A 19,984-nucleotide genomic window follows, 5' to 3' on the forward strand; every position below is an offset into this window, starting at 1 on the left:
AAAAATAAAATTTTATTATTTGGCTGTTCCAGTGCACAATTTGTGGAACCACTGACAACATTTTCCTTTCTCAAATCCCCATCAACACACGGGTAAAATGCAGGTAACGTTGTAATGCACTGCTCATTGGAATACCAAGTACAAGGAGGGCTATTAGAAGCAATAAAAAAAAGTTGAATATGAAACTCAGAAAAAGCACCCTTGATGGGCGCTCAGTGAGGATCCCTAACCATAAGATCTAACATCTCATCCTATGGAATTCCCCCATAACAATCATCAATAATAATAGCCTGCTGACCACCATAACCACCTCACCATTGATGTCTAGGCTGGTAATACACACTCCAACCACTGGAGACACACTTCTCAGCAGCAGAATGGGACTTGCCCACTCCCAGTGGACCAACTCTTATGGTGAAGCTAAAAACTCCCAGTCCTTGGAAATCCCAGCCATTAGGACACAGTCACAGAAACCACACCCAGAACTCAATAAAGGACAGACATCTCATGAAGCGGATGCTGCAGATCACCACCACTCCCACAAAGTAACTCTACAGTGGACTCCAGGTCTGCCCCCTGCCTGGGATTACATGGGGCACTGCATTCTTCCAGTACTCCAACCTCAGAACAAAACCGTGAACTGTCCTCGTCAGTCCTGTGTGCAGGCTCACAGTGAGCCCTGCCAAAGCCACACACCTTCTTGAGAGCACTCAGCCTCTCATGCCTATCCTAGCAAATGGAGGATGCTGTCTCCCCGACTTCCATACCAACTAGAGAATACTTGGAACAAGTTTTGCCGTACTTCATGCAAAAGGCATATTCTTCACCTGCAAAATGATGGACGGTGAGACACCATGGATTCCCCGCACCTTTTTGAAACTAGATCAGTTGGAGATAGTTTGGCCAGAGCTATTATCCCCAAACCCCTACCCACACACACCATTCCCTTATGCACTCCAGACCTGTTTCCATCCACCTTGCTCATTTTCAGCCATTGTCTCTGCAGAGTAGTACACTAGTACTGAGGTGCTGGGACTGAGGTGCTAGGTGCTAAGCCAGCACCTTGGACCCACTTTCTATCAGAAATTAATATTTGTTTTATTAACAGATGCATCCCAGAAGATCTTGCCACCATGGCCATTAAAAAAGTCATTACAACAGAGGTCCTAACAACCTGTGCCAGTCTCCACAACTCCACTCCCTGGCTCCAGGGATTGGCTCATTCATGGGCATGTGACCTGGTTCCAGCCAAAGAGGTGGGAGGAACCTCAGGTCTCAGCCTACAGAGCCAAGCATGGGGAAGACCACCCAGGCCAGGGGCTTTTCCATCGTGACTGCAGAAGTGCCCTAGGCCAGGCCTGTCCCAGTTCCACAGAGGGCCCAAGAGGCAGGCGCTCCATAACATCGCTGAGGGCTGAATCAGACTCATCCTGAAGCCCACACATGCTAGATCCTCCACTAACTAGGAGAACCCCGAATGTGCTCATGGTCTTGGCCTGAACAAGACGAGCATCTGTGTGGTATATAACCCACAAGATATATCTGCCAGGCAATGGGAACATACTCAGCCAAACAATACCTACGTGGAATTCAACCACAGACAAATGTATTATGGGAAGCTAGGGGCCTAGAGAGAAAGGCGGGAAAGTTCCTGAGGCCTTAATTATTGACCAATCTCACTATCATCTTTTTTTCCTTTCAAGTGGAGGGGCCAGTGTCAGGCAGGATAGATCCCAGTGTACTCCCACTCTGCCACTGGAAAATTGTACCCCCACTCTGTTATTGGAAAAGAAGAGCCCTCTCCCCATCATCATGTTGCAAATCTGGGGTGTGGGAAACTACCTCCCATGGGCCAAATGGGACCTCCCGCTGTATTTTCTGAATCAAGTGTGTCTGGAACATTAGTTATGGACTGTCTGTGGCTGCTTTCAAGCTACAATGCAAGACTGGGGTCATTGTCCAAGACACCACCTGGATTGCAACACCTAACGGAAAATCCTTATGGAAGACTTTCCAGAAAATTCTGAGTCGAGGGCACCTGGGTGGCTCAGTGGGTTAAGCCACTGCCTTCGGCTCAGGTCATGATCTCAGGGTCCTGGGATCGAGTCCCGCATCAAGCTCTCTGCTCAGCAGGGAGCCTGCTTCCCTTCCTCTCTCTCTGCCTGCCTCTCTGCTTACTTGTGATCTCTCTCTGTCAAATGAATAAATAAAATCTTTAAAAAAAAAATTCTGAGTCGATCCCTGGTCTCAAAGATCCTAGGATCATGTCATGTCTTTGAGTAGAACATAGCACCTTCTGGGTAAAATCTAATTTCTTCACCCCCAGAGGCAAGGACTTCCACCCTTTAAGCCAGAACTCCATCTCCATCCTCCTCTACTGACACCTTGGATGGCACGTCTACAAGTCAGCAGCCTAACTGGAATTCACTGTCGTTTACATGGTAGTGATGCTCAGAAACGGAGGTGTAAGTGTGAACTTGTGAGGGTGAGCATGTGTTTCCTTTTTGTTAGCCACAGTGTGCAAGAAGAATACTATACAGTAGCATGCTTTCTGTCCCACAGGAATGGCCACACAATGTGGTTTCGCAATGATCTTGGAAGGAATCCACCTTCATAGAACAAACTTAATCTGGGAGGACTCCCAAGTCCCTTGTCTTGGATACTAAGTTCCACTGAGGCTGGGGGCACAAAGAGGGGCAGAGACTCCCCCTGCCCATCAGGGTTTTGAGGGGTGCCTGCTGTTCCAGGACCAAAGATCCCCGAACCATTCATCCACCTATCATCCAACCAGGCATCTGTGAGAGAGATCTACTCTAAGCAGAAAAGACAGACTGAGAGACAACAAATGACAGCTTGTGTGACAAGTGCCGTGACAGGCGACACCCAGGATTGGGGGTGTGCAGGCCAGCCCCGGGGACAGGAAATGCTCCAGGAGGATGATCACAGCTGTGTCACTATGGGGGATGCTCAGGAGGAGGACTGGGGGTGTCGAGTTGGCCAGTCCGGGGGGCCGGGGGACCAGGAGTGGTCCAGGAGGATGTCATACTTGTGCCCTTGTGTGGCTACACATGTCATTGTGATTGGGCATTGGCCAGACTAGAAATAACAGGGCAGGTGAGGGGCAGTATCCCTAAACTGTCTTCTGCGAGGCAGAAGTTTGGTAATGAGATTTCTTTCAGTACAGTTTCATTTCATATGCATCTGTGAGTCCCTAAAGCTGATTGTGTAGAACATGAAGTACATAGCTGGCCATTGCTTTCAAATCTCAGGTGCTGGGGGCAGAGCATACTTGATATTTCTTTTTTTTTCTTTTTTTTTTCTTTTTTTAAGATTTTATTTATTTATTTGACAGACAGAGATCACAAGGAGACAGAGAGGCAGGCAGAGAGAGAGGAGGAAGCAGGCTCCCTGCTGAGCAGAGAGCCCAATGTGGGGCTTGATCCCAGAACCCTGGGATCATGACCTGAGCCGAAGGCAGAGGCTTTAACCCACTGAGCCACCCAGGCGCCCCTTGATATTTCTTTTTGCTGCTTTCAGAGTATGATGACTTTTCCTGCTTTCCTCTCTGACCCAAGGACAGGGAACAAAGGCAATACAGATCTGCACTTCGAAATGTCAACAGAAATCTGCAAACCCAAATTCTCACAGGAGCTAAAGGTTCAGGACCAGGGTGACAGAAAGAGGAGGCCGAGGCAAGGAACCAAAAGAACAAGTCATGTGTATGTGAGCTGGCCCACTTTTATACCTGTCAGAAGTGCGCCATGCCTGACAGGAGAGAGTCCCACCTGCCCCTGGTCTGTCTGTTTGCTCCCCTTGAGCAGAGCAGAGAAAGTGCTGAGCTGGGTGTGGGTGTTGGTGGGGAGATGGCCCGCTGGCCACAGAGGCTACCTGCCTAGAACCTGTAGGATCAGCTCCTGGTCCTCAGCTATGATGAAACAATAACTATGTTTAGTGACCTATTTCCCAGGACAGGTAATGTGCTCAGTGTTTTGGTGACTAAATCCTCTCCCATTTTATTTTTTAAAAACACCTTAGGCAGGTAAGATTGACATACAAAAAAGATGTCCATAGTTAATGTATGCAACTTGACCCTGACCTTAACCCTAATATCTAGGTAAGATGTACTCGATTTAGAATATTACTCATAAATTAGAGGATGGTTTTTAGGAGCTAAGGAATTCAGGGACCAACCTTCTTGGTCTTACTCTCCCTTGAATCTGGTTAATGGAAACATTCGGCCACGTGCTACCTGGAGAGTGGCCACATGGGGGCAACAATGAGTAAGCACTGCCCCAAATCTCACTGCAAAGCCAATACTTCCTTCATCCCATCAAACCTAATTTTTTAAAGATTATTTTTTTATTTATTTGACAAACAGAGATTACATGTGGGCAGAAAGGCAGGCAGAGAGAGAGGAAGGGAGAGAGGAAGGGAAGCAGGCTCCCTGCTGAGCAGAGAGCCCGACGCGGCACTTGATCCCAGGTTCCTGGGATCATTACCTGAGCAGAAGGCAGAGGCTTTAACCCACTGGGCCACCCAGGCGACCCATCCCATCAAACCTTGTTCATTCAGTGTTTACAGATCATTGTATAGATTATGAAAAGTGTGGCTTCATTGAATTTTTTAAAAAACAAACTGATTCTTTCAACCTACTAAAAATAGAAGATGTTTTTAAAACCTTGGAGTTGAAAAAAAAAAATAAAAAATCTTGGAGTTGATGAGCAGATGAAGGCCCAGGAGCCTGGGAAGAGGCTATTACTATTGAGTCTACTTAGGAAACAAGGATGACTTCTATTCCACTTCTTTTCAGGAAGAATTTGTGTCAACTAACAGCACTGAATCCACACAAAATAGAATCAACAGTCTCCAAAAGCAGAGGAAGAGCCACACCCAGGAACACAGAAGACCTACCAGGAGGCTCTGCTCAGGCCAATTTGCAGTCTGTAGATCCTCTGGAGCTAGAATGCCCCCAGTGCCCCTGGGGGTCATGTGTCAGACACAGCACACACCCTGATGCTGCACTGTTGTAACCCGTGACAAGCGGCCTGGTCCCTTCCTCCACGAGATACTTCCTACCCCCTGACGACTCCAGCCTGCTTCTTGGTACTCCCATTTCCCTTTCTGATCCAATCTTTCACTTTTCCCATCACTCTAATAGTATAAAGTATGTTTAACTACATACTCTTCTGTCATTTTAAGTGTCTTTTGTCATGTTTGCTGTGAAACCGTACCTTGTATCATCTACCCTGATACAGAATCACCTGTTGCACTGCATGACTTAACTGTGGACTCTGAGTATCCTCACACTGTCACAGGGCTAGTGTCCCGGGCAAGGCCCTCACTAAGCCCGCTCAGCGGTTGCAGTGAAGACCTGACCCAGGCACTGCTATTTTTATGCAAGGAAGGCAGCACAGCCAAAACCTTGGTTTGGATTCAGAATTGCTCATGGTCCCTCAGCCACATCAGATGGCTTGGGGGCATACCCTAAAGAAACTTGCTAGTCCAGTGTGGCCCTGGGAATCTCCATGGAACAGCCATTGTGTCCATTGGGGGAACTCCATGGGAGCGGGGACGATGGGAGTCAGAACTCCTGAGATAGAATCCATCTTGGAGACTGCCCAGAACTTCACAGGAGTTCATTCTGTAGTCTTGAATGAATCAATTCATCTAAGAACATTTCCTCTTTTTAGAAAGCATGAGCCTCAAGCCCTGATGAAGGGACTCTCCTAGGTTGTATTGGCAATCAGCGGAAGAGCCAGAGTGAGATGGGAGATGGCCTCCAGCATGATTCCCCAAGAGTGGCTTCAGCTAAAGCTGCAATCACCCATTGATCTTTCCTGGACTCCCAGACTCTCAGGGGACTCTTCATGGGGTATATTCTGGGAGCAAACGTCATGTTACTGCCACAGAAACCTCTGAAACTGGTTATAACAAGACTCTGTCATGCCAATGGCATCCAAAGCCATAGGTCATCTCAGAGCTTGTCTGCAAAGATATAGTTAGTGGGAAACCCAGATGCTGACAGAGAGTAGAGGAAGATGGGAAAAGCTAGAGAAAGAGGAAATGCTCATGTCACATATGGCCCCAGATGATGTGGTGTCCAGCAGGACAAGCCCCCTCAAATGTCCCCCAGTGCCTTCACAGAACTCACCCCTATAGACTGAAGCTGAGCTTCAGACATGGGTAAAGAGCACTATGGTTAGCTCAGGGAAGCATGAAAAGGACATAATAAGGCCACAGCCTTGACAGATGTATATTCATGGAGCAATAGATTTCTCCATATATATTCTGAAATGGTTAAAAAAATCACTGATAAAACATGCATATTTTTATTAAAAAGAAAGTCCTACTTTTCAATTAATAAATATTTATGGAGTATCTACTCAGTGCAAAAGTATATCTCTAGTCCCACCTAGGAGCTTGCAAAGAGGGTGGGATATAATCAACGGATCAATGATAGGAAGGAATGCAGGCTAAGGGCTCAGAGAGCCATTCTATTCAGAGAGGCACATTAAGGAAGCCCACTGAGAAGAAGCTAGCCAAGACCAGAAAGACAGGGCCAGCAAATTCATCTCAGAGAAGAGTCACAGAGCAACTCAATTTTTAACTATTTTGACCATAAAACATAAATGTCAGGAAACATTAAGTGTTGCTTTGGAACATTTGGTTCTTCTCTGTAACTATTTGGGTTACATGCTAACCTTTACTTACTGTAAAATACTCTAAGAAAATGTCTTATTTAAGCACGGACATCTTGTATTAAACACAAATAAATTAACCCTAGCAAACCCCTCAACCCTAACCTTAACCCCTGCCCCTAACCCGTGACCCTAAACCTAACCCTAACCCTAACCTTAGCAAGCCCCTAAACCCTACCCTAACCTGTACCCCTAAACTTGACCACAAGCCTGACCCTAGGTTGGGCTCTGAGACCAGAGACCTCATGCCAAAAGCCCCAGAGACTGGGGACGCTGAAGCAATTTGAGAGGACTCTGCCTCCCACCCAGAAAGAAACCATGGCCTTTGGAACTCTGGGAACATTCAGAGCAGGAGAAATCTACATGGCCCCCTGAGGCCACACACACACACACACACACACACACACACACACCACTGTAGGCGGCCACCCTAGCCACAAACCTGTAGTCTGATGTGCCATCTGACAACCGCCCTCAACTAAAACCCTGGGTCGTCTGCCCCAGAGCCTGGAGATAAGACCTGTCATGCCCCTAGGTTCTAACGTTAACCCTAGGTTGGGTTCTCAGGCTTCTGTCTCCAGAGGTCTGGCACCCAAGGCCATCAGATTGAGGATCTCTGAGTCACACCTCAGGATTCTATCACCCAGGTGGAAACTGTGCTGTTTGGAGCTGCGCAGAACCCTCAGAGTGGGAGATACCTGCATTCCACCCTAAGACTATCCCCACTATTAGCAGCCACCTGGCCACAAACCTGGAATCTGATGCACTGCCTGATCTCCACCCTAAACTAAGCCCCCCGGGAACCTGACTCAGAGCACGCAGATCAGACTAGCCATGCCCTTAGGCCCTAACCCTAACCCTAGGTTGGGTTTTCACACTTCTGTCCCTGAAGCCTGATCCCCAAGCCCTCCAGATTGGGGACCCCTAAACAACACCCTAGGACTCCTTCTGACACCCAGGAGGAAACCATGCCATTTGGAGCTGCAGAAAGCCCTTGGAATGGAGGAAACTGCATGCCCCTGGAGGCCACACCGACATTCATTGTCCCCTGGGTCACAAACCTGGAGTATGAAGCACAGCCTGATGTACGTCCTCAACTCAGGCCTCCTGGGATCCTACCTCAGCGCTGGCAGATCAGGCCTGCCATGCCTCTACACCCTAACTCTAATCCTAGACTGGGTTTTCAGGCTTCTGTCCCTAGAGGTCTGGTCCCCAATACTTCCAGATTGGGGACAACTGAGCCACATCCCAGGACTCCACCTACCAACCAGGAGGAAACCGAGCCATTTGGAGTTGCACAGAACCCTCAGAGCAGGAGAAACCTGCATGACCCCCTGAGGTCATTTCCACCTTCTGCGTCCCCCTTGGCCATAAACCCAGAAACTGATGCACTACCTGACCCCTGCCCTCAGCTCAGCTCTCAAGGGATCCCGATTCAGCACAGGCAGATGGGGCCTGCCATGCCCCTAGGCCCTAACCCTAACCCTAGGTTGGGTTTTTAAGCTTCCAGCCCAGAGGCCTGGCCCTGAAACTCTCCAGTTTGGGGACCCCTGAGCCACACCCCAGCACTCCTTCACCACCCAGGAGGAAATCATGCCATTTGGAACTGCCCAGAACCCTCAGATTAGGAGAAACCTGCATGTTCCCCTGAGACAACCCCCACCTTCTGCATCACCCCTGGCTGCAAATCCAGTTCCTGATGCACCACACCTGATCCTACCCTCAGCTCAGGTGTCCAGGGACCTTGACTCTGCCTGCAGATTGGGCCTGCCATGCCCCTAGACCCTAACACTAACCTTGGTTGTGGTTTCATGCTTCTATCCCCAGAGACCTGGCCCTCAAGCCTCCAAATTAGGGACCCCTGAGTCACACTGCAGGATTTTGCCTCCCACCCAGAAGGAAACCATGCCATTTGAGGCTGCAGAGAACCCTCTGAGTGGGAGAAACCAGCAGGCCCCCCTGAGACCACCCAGATATTCGGAGGCACCCCTGGCCACAAACCTGGGGTCTGACACTCCACCTAACGCCCCACAACTCAGCCCCCGTGGGAGCCCACCTCAGCACCAGCATATTGGGTCTCCCATGCCCCTAGGCCCTAACTCTAACACTAGGTTGGGTTTTCAGGCTTCTGTCCACAGAGGCCTGACCTCCAAGCCCTTCAGTTGGGGATCCCTGAGCCACAGCCCACACTCCTCCTGTGACCAAGGAGGAAACCATGCCATTTGGAGCTAAGCAGAACCCTCAGAGCAGGAGAAACCTGCATGCCCCCAAGTGGGTACTCCCATATCCCTGGCCACAAACACGGAGTCTGATGCACCACCTGATGCACACCCTCTGCTCAGCACCTGGGGAGCCCACCTCAGTGCAGGCAGAATGGGCCTGCCAGGCCTCCAGGCCATAACCCTAACCCTAGGTTGAGTTTTCATTCTCCCATCCCCAGATACCTGGCCCCCAAATCCTCCAGTTCAGGGACAAGTGAGTCATACCGTAGGATTCTGCCTGTCACCCAGGAGGAAACTGTGTTGTTTGGAGCCACACAGAACCATCAGGGAAGGATAAACCAGCATGCTCCCCTGAGGCCACCCCAACTTTTGGGGCCACCCTGGCCAGAAATCCAGAGCCTATTGGCCACCTGACACCTGCCCTCAGCTCAACCCCCAAGGGAGCCCGCCTCAGCATCAGCAGTTTGGGTCTGCCATGCCTCTAGGCCCTAACCCTAACCCTAGTTCAGGTTGCTAGGCTTTTGTCCCAAGAAGCTTGGCCCCCAGCCCTCCAGACTGGGGACAACTGAACCACACCCTGGGATTCCGCCTGCCATCCAGGACGAAATCTTGCAGTTTGGAGCTGCACAGAACCCTCAGAGCAGAATAAACCTGCCTACTTCCCTGAGGCCACACCACCTTTTCTGTCCCCTAGGCCAGAAATCCGTAGACTGATGTGCCACTTGACCCCTGCCCTCAGCTCATCCGTCCAAGGATCCCGACTCAGTGCAGGCAGATTAGGCCTGTCATGCCCCTAGGCTCTAACCCTAACCCTAGGTTGGGTTTAAGACTTCCACCTCCAGAGAACTGGCCCCCAATCCCTCCAGATTGGGGACCACTGAGCAACACCACAGGAATTTGCTTGCCACCCAGGAGGAATCCATGCCATTTGGAGCTGCACAGAACCCTCAGAGTGGGAGATACGTTCATGGCACTCTGAGGGCACCCCCCGCCCCCACAGTAGATAGCCACCCTGGCCACAAACCCAGAGTCTGATGTACTACCTGAACCCCACTGTCAACTAATCCCCCAGGGGCACCCTCCTCAGCGTCAGTAGATCAGGCCTGCCATGCCCCTAGGCCCTAACCCTAATCCTAGGTTTGGTTTTCAGGCTTCTGTCCCATTGGTCTGGCCCCCAAGCCCTCCAGATTGGGGACCTCTGAGCCACACCCCAAGACTCTGCCTGCCCCCCAGGAGGAAACTGTGCCATTTGGAGCTGTGCAACATCCTCAGAATGGGAGAAACACGCATGCCCTCCTCAGGCCACCCCCAACTTTGGCGCCCCTCTCCCTGGCCTGCAAACATGAAGCCTGACAGTCAGTCTCACCCCTCCTTGAACTCTGCCCCTGGGAAGCTCACCTCCCTGGGGGCTCTCAGGGGAGCTGTGTGGTTCCGGCCCATGGTCCTGCATGGCCGCCATATGCACCTAGCTGAGAAAGTGCGCCAAACACCAGGCAGGCGCACGGCCAGGTTGATATTGATCTGGGCAGAAAGTTCATGAGAATTTGCCAGAAGCCCCCAGCAAATTTGCTTCCAGCGGTGGGGAGAGCTGCCTGGGCCTGGCCTGGGGTTCCCAGTGATCAGGGTGGGAACTGTGGAAGAAAGCACTCCAAGCACCAAGCGCATTCGCAGCCTGGATCACCTCCAAATGCTGGCCAAGCCTGCCCTCTACTCAGCCCCCTGGGGAGCCCCCCTCAGCGCTGGCGGATGGAGCCTGCCATGTCCCTAGGCCCTAGCTCTCAGCTCGGGGTTACTTTAAACAATGATCCAAGGCACAATCAGGCCACTGCTCTTAGAGCAGGGACTCCACAAGTGGCAGATCCGGAGAGAACCCCTTCCTTTCCCCTTCAGGAGGAGTGGTGCAGGAATGCACAGCAGGAATCTGCTGGGTTTGGAGACTCCAAATAGAGCTGTGTGCCAGAGATAGAAATGCTCAGTCACAGGCTGGGTGAACACAGAGCTGTCAACTAAGCCCCACAGAGGATGGCTGCAAGACCAGGGAGACAGGAGTGATTGATTGTTCTCTGAGGGCGCACTGAGGAGTGGGGCCCGAGCTCTTGGCTCCTCCAGGCTGGAGACTGGGAGGCTGCAATCTTCATTCCCGTCCTCCAAAGCTGTATGGAAAGCATTCAGGGAACAAAAGCTCCAGAGAGTGAACCCAAGCAGAATACTTAGCCTGGCCTCTGGCAAGGGTGATGCAATTCTGTCTCAGGCAAAGACATTTGGGAATCACTGCAACAGGCTCCTCCTCCAGAAGATCAGCAAGACCAAGTTCATCAATCAAGGAGAACAATAGAACTCCAGATCTAGGGGAAAGCAACACATAGAATTCATGGCTTTTTCCCCATGATCTTTTAGTCTTGCAAAGTTAAATTTTTTTAAATTTTATTTTTTTCTTATTCTCTTTTTAAAAAAAGATTTCCTCTTTCCTCTTTTAACATTTTTTAACTAGTTTATCTTAACAATACCTTTTAAAAAAAAATCTTTTTAAACCTTCATTGTTATAGTCATATTTTATCCCTTCATTGTATTTAACCTTATTTGTTGTATACACATAGGTTTCTTTTCTTTTCCTTTTAAAATTTTGGGATTTAATTTCTCCTAATAGATCAAAATTTCTTCTAATAGATCAAATAGATCTTCTAATATATCAATAGATTCAATTTCTTCTAATAGATCAAAATATATCTAATAAATCAATTTCTTCTAATAGATCAAAAATATACCCTAAATCTAGCACATGGCTTGTTTTAGTCTCCAGCCTGAACACATTCTGTACTTTTTTTTCTTTTTCCAGCCAACTTATCAATTCCTTTTTCAGAATTTTTAAAAATTTTCATCTTTACTGTCATATTCCATCCCTTCATTGTATTTACTCTTATTTTTGTATATATATTTTTTTCTTTCTTTAAAATTTTGGTAGGTAGCTTTTTCTAAGAGTATAGAATACACCCAACGTCAAGTGGGTGGCTCTGTTCTATTCACCAGTCTAATATATATATATATTTTTTTTTTTTTAATTTTATTTCTTTTTTCCCCTTTCTTCTCCTCCTGGTTTTGGGTCTCTTCTGATTTAGTTAGCATACATTTTCTGGGGTCTTTGCCACCCTCTTAGCATTTTATTCTCCCGTTCATATATTCTTATCTGGATAAAATAAAAAGGCATAAAAACTCAACACACACACACACACACACACACACACACACACACAAAACCCAAAAAACAAAAAACTCACCACAAAAAAAAGAACAAGAGACAGTACTGATGGCTGGGGACCTACTCAATATGGACATTGGTATATGTCAGAACTAGAGTTCAGAATGATGATTCTCAAGGTGCTGGTTGGCCTCAAAAAAGGCATGGAAAAATAAAATCCCTTTCAAAAAAAATAAAAGAACTGAAATCTAACCAAGTTGAAATTTAAAAAGCTACTAATGAGGTACAATAAAAAATGGAGGCTCCTGGGGTGCCTGGGTGGCTCAGTGGGTTACAGCCTCTGCCTTCAGCTCAGGTCATGATCCCTGGGTCCTAGGATCGAACCCCACATTGGGCTCTCTGCTCAACAGGGGGCCTGCTTCCTCCTCTCTCTCTGTCTCCCTCTCTGTCTACTTGTGATCTCTGTCTGTCAAATAAATAAATAAAATCTTTTTAAAAATGGAGGCTCTTACTGCTAGGATAAATGAGGCAGAAGAATTAGCGATATAGAAGACCAAATGACAGAGAATAAAGCTGAGCAAAAGAGGCACCTGGGTGGCTTAGTGGGTTAAGCCTCTGCCTTCAGCTCAGGTCATGCTCTCAGGGTCCTGGGATCAAGCCCCGCATGGGACTCTCTGCTCAGCAGGGAGTCTGCTTCTTCCTGCCTCTCTGCCTACTTGTGATCCCAGTCAAATAAATAAATAAAATCTAAAAAAGAGAGAGAGAGAGAGAGAGAGAGAGAGAGACAAACAACTAATGGACCACGAGGGGAGAATTCAAGAGATAAGTGATACCATAAGATGAAACAATATTGGAATAACTGGGATTCCAGAAGAAGAAGAAGGGGGGGGGGCAGAAGATATATAGGAGTGAATTATAGTAGAGAATTTCCCAAATACGGCAAAGGGAACAAGCATCAAAATCCAGGAGGCACAAAGAATTCCCCTCAAAATCAATAAAAATAGGTCCACAGCCCGTCATCTAATAGTAAAACTTACAAGTCTTAGTGACAAAGAGAAAATCCTGAAAGCAGCATGGGACAAGAAGTCTGTAACATACAATGGTAGAAATATTAGATTGGCAGCAGACTTATTCACAGATAAGTGGCAGGCCAGGAAGAACTGGTATGATATATTCAGAGCACTAAACGAGAAAAATATGCAGCCAAGAATACTATATCCAGCTAGGTTATCATTGAAAATAGATGGCTATCATTGGAAAAATAAAAAGCGTCCAGGACAAACAAAAATTAAAAGAATTTGCAAACACCGAACCAGCCCTACAGGAAATATTGAAAGGGGTCCTTTAAGCAAAGAGAGAGCCTAAAAGTAGTAGACCAGAAAGGAATAGAGACAATATACAGTAACAATCACCTTACAGGCAATCAATGGCATCTAAATTCATATCTTTCAATAGTTACCCTGAATGTAAATGGGCTAAATGCCCCCAATCAAAAGACACAGGGTATCAGAATGGATTTTTTAAAAAATCAAAATGCTGCCCACAAGAAACTCATTTTAGACCTAAAGACCCCTCCATATTTAAAGTGAACGGGTGGAAAATAGTTTATCATGCTAATGGACATCAAAAGAAAGCTGGGGTGGCAATCCCTATAACAGATAAATTAGACTTTAAGCCAAAGACTATAATAAGAGATGAGGAAGGACATTATATCATGCTTAAAGGGTCTGTCCAACAAGAAGATCTAACAATTTTAAATATCTAACATGCCCCTAACAGGGGAGCAGCCAAATATATAAACCAATTTTAATAACAAAAGCAAAGAAACACATCAACAATAATACAATAACAATAGGGGACTTTAACACCCCCTCAGTGAAATGGACAGATCATCCAAGCAAAAGATCAATAAGGAAATAAAGGCCTTAAATGACACACTGGACCATATGGACATCACAGACCACAATGCTCTGAAGCTAGAAAAAGGAATGTTGGAAAGAACTCAAATACATGGAGACTAAAAAGCATCCTACTAAAGAATGAATGGGTCAACCAGGAAATTAAAGAAGAATTGAAAAAATTCATGGAAACAAATGATGATGAAAACACAACGGTTCAAAATCTGTGGGAAACAGTAAAGGCAATCCTGAAAGCAAAGTATGTAGTGATATAAGCCTTTCTCACAAAACAAGAAAGGTCTCAAGTACACAACCTAACCCTACAGCTAAAGGAGCTGGAGAAAGAACAGCAAAGAAAGCCTAAACCCAGCAGGAGAAGAAAAATAATAAAGATCAAAGCAGCAATCAATGAAATAGAAACCAAAAGAACAGTAAAACAAATCAATGAAACTAGGAGCTGGTTCATTGAAAGAATGAATAAAATTGATGAACTCCTGCCCAGACTTATCAAAAAGAAAAGAGAAAGGACTCAAATAAATAAAACCATGAATGAAAGAGGAGAGATCACAACAAAAACCAAAGAAATACAATTATAAGAACACACACGAGCAACTATACACCTGCCAATTTGACAATCTGGAAGAAATGGATGCATTCCTAAAGATGTATAAACTACCAAAACTGAAACAGGAAGAAATAGAAAAACTGAACAGACCCATAACCAGCAAGGAGGTTGAAGCAGTCATCAAAAATCTTCCAACAAACAAGAGCCCAGGGCCAGATGGCTTCCCAGGGGAATTCTACCAAACATTTAAAGAAGAATTAATATCTCTTCTCCTGAAACTGTTCAAAAAAAGGGGGGGGGGGAGTTCCAAACTCATTTTGAGACCAGCATTACCTTGAGGCCAAAACCAGACAAAGACCCCACCAAAAAGGAGAATTACAGACCAATATCCTTGATGAACATGGATGCAAAAATTCTCACCAAAACCTAACAATAGGATCCAATAGGATCCAACAGTACATTAAAATGATTATTTGCTATGACCAAGTAGGATTTATTCCTGGGCTGTAAGGTTAGTTCAACATCTGCAAATCAATCAATGTGATAAACCACATTAATAAAGGAAAAAACAAGAACCATTTGATAATCTCAATAGATGATGAAAAAAGCATTTGACAAAGTAAAGCATCCTTTCTTGATCAAAACTCTCCAAAGTGTATGGATAGAAGTTACATACCTCAATATCATCAAAGCCATCTATGAAGAACCCACAGCCAATATAATGCTCAATAGGAAAAAACTGAGAGCTTTTCCCCTAAGGTCAGGAACATGGCAGGGACAGCTATTCAAAATAGTGCTAACTGCAGCAGTCATACAGCAAAAAGAAATTAAAGGCATCCAAGTAGGCAAAGAAGAATTCAAACTCTCATTCTTTGCAGATGATATGATACTTTATGTGGAAAGCCCAAAAGATTCCACTCCAAAACACAGGAATTCAGAAATGTGTCACAATATAAAATCAATGCACAGAAATCAGTTGCATTTCTATACAACAACAGCAAGACAGAAGAAAGAGAAATTAAGGACTCGATCCCATTTATAATTGCATCCAAAACCCTAAGATACCTAGGAATAAACCTAACCAAAGAGGCAAAGAAACTGCACTCAGAAAACTATAAAGTATTCATGAAAGAAATTGAGGATGACACAAAGAAATGGGAAAACGTTCCATGCTCATGGATTGGAAGAACAAATATTTAAAGCAATACACATTTAATGCAATCCCTATCAAAATACCATCCATTCTTTTTCCGAAGAAATAGAACAAATAATCCTAAAATATATATGGAGCCAGAAAATACCCCAAATATCCAGAGGAATGTTGAAAAAGAAAGCCAAAGTTGGTGGCTTCACAATTCCAGACTTTAAGCTCTATTACAAAGCTGTCATCATCAAGACAGTATGGTACTGGTACAAAAGTAGACATAGATCAGTGGAACAGAATAGAGAGCCCAGAAATGGACCCTCAACTCTATGGTCAACTAATCTTCGACAAAGTAGGAAAAAATGTCCAATGGAAAAAAGACAGTCTCTTCAAATGATGTTGGAAAAATTGGGCCATTCCCTAACACCACACTCAAATACAAACTTGAAATGGATGAAAGACCTCAATGTGAGATAGAAACCCATCAAAATCCTTGAGGAGAACCCAGACAGCAACCTCTTTGACCTCAGCTTCAGCAACTTCTTCCTAGAAACATCCCCAAAGGCAAGGGAAGCAAGGGCAAAAATGAACTATTGGGACTTCATCAAAATCAAAAGCTTTTGCACAGCAAAGGAAACAGTCAACAAAACCAAAAGACAACTGACAGAATGGAAGAAGATATCTGTAAATGACATATTAGATAAAGGGCTAGTATCCAAAATCTATAAAGAACTTATTAAACTCAACACCCAAAAAACCCCAAATAATCCAATCCAGAAATGGAAAGAAGACATGAACAGACATTTCTGCAAAGAAAACATCCAGATGGCCAATAGACACATGAAAAAGTGCTCCACATCAGTTGGCATCAGGGAAATACAAATCAAAATTACAATGAGATACCACCTCATACCACTGACAATGGCTAAAATTAACAAGTAAAATTAACAAGAATCACAGACGTTGGCAAGGATACAGAGAAAGGGGAACCCTCCTACACTGTTGGTGGGAATGCAAGCTGGTGCAGCCACTCTGGAAAACAGATGGAGGTTCCTCCAAAAGTTGAAAATAGACCTACCCTATGACCCAACAATTACACTACTGGGTATTTACCCTAAAGATACAAATGTAGGGATTTGAAGGGGCATGTGTACCTGAATGTTTATAGCAGCAATGACCACAATAGTAAACTATGGAAAGAACTGAGATATCCATCAATAGATGAATGGATAAAGAATATGTGGTGTATATATATATACACAATGGAATACTATGCAGCCATCATAAGAAATGAAATCTTGTCATTTGCAATGACGTGGATGGAACTAGAGAGTATTACGCTGAGCAAAATAAGTCAATCAGGGAAAGACAATTATCAAATGATCTCTCTGATATGAGGAATTTGAGAGGCAGAGTGGAGTGTTGTGGAGGGTAAGGAAGGAAAAAAATGAAACAAGATGGGATAGGGAAGGAGACAACCCACAAGAGACTCTTAATCTGACAAAACAAACTGAGGGTTGCTGCAAGGAACGGGGGTAGAGAGAGGGTGGTTAGGTTGTGGACATTGCAGAGGGTATGTGCTATGGTGAATGCTGTGAGATGTTTAATTCTGATGATTCATAGACCTATACCCCTGGGGCAAATAATACATTATATTTTAATAAAAATATTTTTTTAAAAAATAGAAAAAAAGGGGATAAGACACCAAAATAAAATGTAAAATTATAGTATAAATTCAACAAAGTGAAATAAGAAATTTTTGAGAGGCAGTATTAAAAGAAATAATAAAAATTTTCTAGAACTTTTGAAAAATATTAATCCTCACATTAAGGAAGCTTAAGTTATTCTCTCCATAAATATATAGATAGGGAGATACATGTATCTCTCTCTCACTCTCTCTATATACATATGTGCGTGCGCATGCACACACACACACAGGTAAATTCCTTATATGTGTACATTATAGTAAAAAGAGGAAAAAATTGAAGCAAAGAATAATAAAGCAGAGATAAAGGGTAGTAATTCTAAACATGACATGATAAAAATTTAGATCAATGTGAGGATTCATATTTACAATACAGACCAGACCCTAGAGAACATTTTCCATGTGCTCAGTGACAACAGTTTAGGTGTTCATATGCCACTAAGGTATCATTCAAGACTAAGGAAAAAGAGAACATTTCCAGACAAAAGAATGCACAAGATGCTACTACTGGTAGACTATGGTAAAAAATATTACACATGGTTTACAATAAGACAAAACTAAGCCTAGAATGAAAACAAGAGATTTAAGAAAAAAATGGTGACAGAACAAGTAATACATTTTTTTAAATTAAAATTAAATTTAACTTAATTGAAAATTACTGTGCTATTTCTAAATAGGCAGTAGCTTCAAAATAATTAAGTTCATTAAAAACTAGAAAATGAAAATTGCAAAGAGGAATGGATAAAATAGAAACACAGATACTTGTTGAAGAGGGGTCTGAGCACATATATTGACCTATGTCCATCTTCAGACCCATTTAAAAATAAGGTTCATTAAATGTACATGTCACAGCCAAGAAATCAGGGATGTATGAGTAAGCTGGGGATGGAGAGCACAGTGGGTAACAGAATTAAATCTATTTATGGGATAAAAAGAGATGATGGACATTTTTCTACTGATGAAGCAGAGGAGGAAGTGGCAGGCAGGTAATCTGGAAAGGCTCCTGTATCCAGCTCTGGAAAAAAGCAGGACAGACAGAAAGCTTGGGGTGGGGAGGAGCAGGGATTGAGTGGTTTATAGGGGGGTGCCTGGGTGGCTCAGTAGGTTAAAGCCTCTACCTTTGGCTCGGGCCATGATCCCAGGGTCTTGGGATGGAACCCCAGCCACACATCGGGCTCTCTGCTCAGCAGGGAGCCTGCTTCCCTTCCTCTCTCTCTCTACCAGCCTCTCTGACTACTTGTGATCTCTGTCTATCAAATAAAGAAAGAAAGAAAGAAATCTTAAAAAAAAAAAAGAGTGGTTTATAGGAAGTCCATATATGGAACAAGTGGAATAGGTGACAACCCTCCACTCACACTCTTGGTCCTGTATCTGGCCATTTTAGATTACAGAGAGGACAGAGATTAAGTGGCACAGACTTTACCCAGGTCAGTGGAGAGCTACACACATCAACAGAAATTTATCACAATTCCTGAAAGAATTAGAGATCCTATGGTGGATGCTGGTTCCAGAATCTAAATTATCTTCTTAATGCCACATGCATGATGCAAATCAGCAGCAGACTAAGAAATGACCAAGAAGAACTAATAACATGAAAGGAATGAAAACAATCAGATTTGCAGGCTTCAAAAGAAAATTTAAACATTTCAAATTCATATTTTCAGAATGACTCAAAAATGTACTGGTTACATAAAGCCAGAATATTATACAAAATGAACTACAAAAAAAGTAGGATGGGGTGGGGAAGAAAGTTTTAAAATTGTACACTTATTATGTAAATTGAAATTTTTAGAACAACTGGAGAAAGTGGTTGGGTTATGGACATTGGGGAGGGTGTGTGATATAGTGAGTGCTGTAAAGTGTGTAAGTCTAACAGTTCACAAACCTGTACCCCCGGGGTATATAGTACATTATATGTTAATAAAAATAATTAATAATAAAAAAATTTTTTAATTTTAACATTAAAAATGCAAAAAAAGAAGGAAATTCTATTCAGAGCTTAAAAAAGACTAAAAGAGATTGATTTTGAGAGAAAAGTAGCCTAATGTAGCATTCCAATAGTGTCCATATATGAATGACATGAATTTGAGCTGCAGAAAAGAGGGGGGGAAAATGGAGAAGGAGAAATACCTACAGCAGGAAGAGAAGTCATTTGTAAAAGCTGAGGGGAAATAAAACCCCATGAATTTCACAATAAAAGGGACTTCTCAGTGCCCTTGAGAATAGGTGGAAAATATAACTAAATAAATCTTCTCCTTGATACACCAAGACAGCATGGTACTGGCATAAAAACAGACACATAGACCAGTGGAACAGAGTAGAGAGCCCAGATATGGACCCTCAACTCTATGGTCAAATAATCTTTGACAAAACAGGAAAGAATATACAGTGGGAGCATTGGGTGTGGTGCAAAAATAATGAATACTGTTGTGCTGAAAATAAATAAAAATAAATTTTAAAAAATATACAGTGGAAAAAAGACAGTCTCTTCAATAAATGGTGCTGGGAAAACTGGACAGCTATATGCAGAAGAATGAAACATGACCATTCTCTTAC

The sequence above is a fragment of the Mustela nigripes genome, chromosome 13, assembly GCF_022355385.1.
Source record: "Mustela nigripes isolate SB6536 chromosome 13, MUSNIG.SB6536, whole genome shotgun sequence".
NCBI classification, from domain to species: Eukaryota; Metazoa; Chordata; class Mammalia; order Carnivora; family Mustelidae; genus Mustela; species Mustela nigripes.